This window comes from Suricata suricatta, chromosome 5 (genome assembly GCF_006229205.1).
Source record: "Suricata suricatta isolate VVHF042 chromosome 5, meerkat_22Aug2017_6uvM2_HiC, whole genome shotgun sequence".
In the NCBI taxonomy this organism is placed as follows: Eukaryota; Metazoa; Chordata; class Mammalia; order Carnivora; family Herpestidae; genus Suricata; species Suricata suricatta.
The window spans coordinates 60100526-60105255 of NC_043704.1; positions in this window are offsets into that span (position 1 = coordinate 60100526).

Consider the following 4730-nt stretch of genomic DNA (forward strand, 5'->3'; position numbering starts at 1 on the left):
AAAAACTTGTCCGTGTTAATTACAGTGTTGAATTTATGAATAAAGTTGTTTGCAATATCCCTGTACTATCCTTTTAAGTTTCGTAGTGATGTGCTCTTTCCGTCTTGGTTTTCTACTTGTCACATCTATTCTTTATTGTGTGCGATTTTGTACCTTGCCTTCTTCTATTTTCATCATATTATTTTTAAAAGCTAGGTAATATTGACATCACTAACCTTATTATTCAGCATTTTGGTTATTTCCAGCTGTTCATTGTGAGCTTTATTATACAGGTGGCTTCTCCCAACTTGGTAATTGTTATCAGTAAAATTTATTTCTCCTAACTGAAATAGTAAGTGGTTATGGCTTGGGCTCTAGAGTCACAAAACACGGACCCTAATCCCAGCTTAGCTCAACTAGTTATGACCTTGAGAAAGTTACCTTCTCTAAGCCTGTTTCTGGAACTGTAAAATGAAGCTAATGAAAGTTCCTACCATCAGAGATTGCTGTGTGAATTAAATAAGATGTATGTATGGAGCACTGGTCAGTGCCTGATACATGGTAAACTTTCACTAAGTGTTACAGCAATGAATGAATTCAGTGGAAGCAAGTAGGTTAGGCCTGGCAGGACATAGATTTTTCAAATTCTCAGCATGAGGTAACATAAAGTCAGTTTCATAAAAATGCCTATTTATTAGAACTCCTTTTTCCATAATTAATATTTCCTTTTTTATTAATTTAAAAAGGTTTAATTTTGAGAGCGAGACAGAGCATGAGCAGGGGAAGGGCAGAGAGCTAGGGAGACAATCTGAAACAGGCTCCAGGATCTGAGATGTCGGAAGAGTCCAACACGGGGCTCAAACCCATGAACCATGAGATCATAACCTGAGCTGAGGTCCGACTGAGCCACCCAGATGCCCCAGTCATATATCCTTTGTGATAATTTCCTCTGTAAATTTTTACTATCAACATCTCAATGTTTTTCTTAGATATGAGCTCTTTAAATAAACTAATATATTTTCCAGTTTTTTACTTACTACATACATTTGTAATTGTTTAAATCTGACCATATTTTTAAATTTTTTAAATATTGTTGAGAGCGAGTGAGTGGGGAAGGGGCAGAGAGAGGGAGACAGAGGATGCAAAGCAGAGAGCCTGGTGTGGGGCTCAAACCCACAAACTGCAAGATTGTGACCTGAGCCAAAGTCAGATGTTCAAGCGGCTGAGCCACCCAGCCGCCCCACTCTGACCTTACTTTTTAAAACTTTATTTCTGGAATTTTCCTGAATATACCTGTCAGACTTCCGTGTTCTCCATTTTTAGAGACACTTGATATTCTTTATATCCATGAATGTGGTATATACCATCACTTTTTGTTCTATTAATTCTCTCAGTAAATTCCAAAGAACTTCATGTCTTGTATATATACAACTTGTTTTTACTAATTACTCCTCCTACTTTGTGGTAGTTTTCCATTTTCTACCTTTTATTAAACTTAGCTGGTTCTGTACTAAAATGTTAAGGTATCTTGGATTTTTCAATATCAAAGCATTGTTAACATTTACAGTGCCTATCTTCTTTTCACAGGTGCAAAAAGAACAGTATTAACAATAATTATTCATTTTGTATTAAGAACCAATGTCAAATTGTCTTAAATGTTTCCCCAATTCTAGAAAATGTATTATACTTGCTACTCCAATATACTACCTCATGCCAACTGAAATGTTTGTTCCTCACCACACTGGTAAAGATTATGAGTGTGGGGGTCATGCCCATCTTTCTCACTGCTTTGTTAGTGCCTGGCCCATTGTGTACACGCCTTGACCAAATCTCATACAAGGCAGTGTAATTCAGCCTTACACGCTATAAAGAACTCTATTTTTTAAAACTTTACTGACACAATAATGCAGAAACACTGCCCTAAATTTGTCCTAGGTTACATATTTTTAGCTGAATTTCAACTTAGTGAATTTCAGCTAGACAATTCTATGTAGAATTGGTAGAAAGGTTTGGCAAGAAAGAGGAAGTATGGACTAGTTGTGGTAGTTACAACTGCAGGAGCTAAGTGTTTTAACTACAACCAAGTATGTAAGACAAAGTACGAGGAATCTCACACAAAACGTAAACAAAGGTCATGTAGATTTGCTTATATGTAAAATAAATAAATTCAATCAAGTCTCCAATAGGTGGTCATTCTTAGCATCAGTCATCAGGGAAAGAAATATGTGTTAAGGCTCAGAAACCAAATGATGAAGACCTAGGGATGCAGAAGTTCATGCTTTGGATTCTGGTGTAAAAGGTCAGTTGTGTAGAGGGTCATTCCTAATTTGGCTGATAGTATGATTTCCAGCTAAGATGCTGGTTTGGGCTGGTCTGCTGTTAAGCTTCCTCCAGAAGTTGAGACTGGAATAGGCCAGTCCAGGGAAACAAGCAGAACCTCTACAAGGCAAATTTGATGTTTCTGTCGCAGAATCCTAATTTGCACTCCTCATACTTTTAGTCTCAGCTCTTCTATGGGAATTAGTTCTGTTTGTTTTACTTTATTATTATCATTATGAAAAAGCAAGTCAATTTAAGGAAATATTCCTCTCCAAGTTCCTTCCAAAGTTAAGGTAAAGTCAACATGCTCAGAGGCTCTAATCATTATTTTAGTAAAGAGGCAGGCCTTTACTTAGACATGAATTCCTTTTAAAGAGGCCCTCTTATCTGCCTAGCTCACTGACATATTCCTAGAGTGCACAATAGTACTTAACAAATTAGAAGGAACAACTTTTTAAAAAATCTCTATAGAAAACTTTGTGGTAATTTAGTTTCAGTAAATCAAGAATATCAAAGTTCACAAGCTGCAAAGTATTTCCTCCTGATAGGGTAGCTTCCCAAATGGTGGATTTAAGCTTTCATCAGGAATTAACAGAAATCAGGCCTTTAATTCTTTGAGACTTAAATTCTGTGCTGGGGGGCACCAGCATGGCTTGGTAGAGCATTCAACTCTTGAACTCTGGGTTCTAAGTTTAAGCCCCATGTTGGGTCTAGAGGTTACGTAAAAAAAAAAAAAAAAAAAAAAAAAAAAAAAGGTAATTTCTATGCTGTTTTAGTGACTGCTTCATAATAACTTTATGCTATCAACTATTCCTAAAGTAGACTTGGATTCTAGAAACAATTTTTACCTAAGAAATCAGGTGTTTTGGAGAATTAGAAAGGTTGAGAGTTTCTCCCAAATAACAGAGTATTTTCTAGCTTCACATTCCTCAATGTTCTATCAAGATAACTACATCAATGTTTAAAAATCTGACTCAAGTCCTATTTCCCCCATATGGTTGTTACTTGGTTGTATCATAAATTAGGATTTAATTCCTACAATACAGCCTTATAAGGGAAATCCAATTCAGAACCCTCTGCCATGATTTATTCCTTGAAAATTTTTATAGGCTCACCACTCCTTATCACTGTCACACCCAAATTCCAGGAATGTTCAAATCACCCAGCTAGAGAAGCACTCTACAGATTACTATACACCATGCCCTACCCCTGCCGGTCCTGCCAAATTCAATCACAACAGAACTTTCAGGCCCCCCTTGCCTTTTTTTTTTTTTTTAATACACTCTAAATGGTAAATTACAGTACTCTCTAACCCCTATTTAGGAAACTAAACTCTTCAGAGAGTAAGAGAACAGCAGCTTTCCAACTACCTTGCCTTGGTTGTCAACAAAGCCCAACATTCTCCTCAAGCATAATGTGGTTGGAGGTCCACATTCAATCCCCATCTCTTCTGTATTCCCTTCCCATACTGTAGCAGGATGGTCAATGGTTGGCCTGTGTGACCAACAGAATGTGGCAGAAGTAAATGGTATGTTGCTTCTGAAGATAGGTCAGACAAGAGTATGGTGTCTACTTACTTTCTTGAATCATTTGCTCTTAGAGGACACCAGACACCACTTGTCACCAGGCAGACTTATGGAGACACCCATACAGTGAAAAATGGAGTCCTTTCATTCAGTGGAGAGTCATCTTAGAGGTTGCTCCTCCAGCCTCAGTCAAGCCTTCAATGATGTAGCCCTGAGTTTCACTGCAACCTGATGATACCTCAAGCAGAACCACCCAACTCTTAGATTACTGACTGAGAAACTGTGGGTGACTATACGTACACATTAGTGATTAGGCTGCTAAATTTAGGGATGGATGATGTGCTACACAAGGATTAACTGTGACACAGGGGGCAAAGATCACCCAGTTTCCTGAATAAGCAAAATTCTAATTACACTTCTAAGACAATGAATTAATATTGCTAAGGGAAAAATTTTAAATTCATGTTTGATATTCAGAAAAAAATGGAAGCAATTCCCAAAACTCAATGACTAAAGTTCTTCATATCAAAAAAAATGTTTTGAATACACATTACCTGTAGTCAATGCACACTACTGATTAGACCGTAGCTTAAAAGTGTCAGTTGTTTTTAACAATTGCATTTAAAACTTCACAGCTTAAGTAAGACCTCTCCTAGGATCTTATTTTTTCTCTCACTGATACAGAACTGCAGAAACTCAGCAGTATTTCTAGAAAGTTCCAAAAGGTCTGAATTAGCAGGCCTTGAATTGCACTTGGCCTATTTTAATGTTTTATGTTAGATTTTAAAGATATGTAAAAGCAAATAAAACAGTGTGGCCAAGAGTAAACAAAGACTAGGTAGAACTGCTGATTTCCATAGTCAATGCAGTACAGCATTTTCTTTGACACTTATCAGACATCACAGA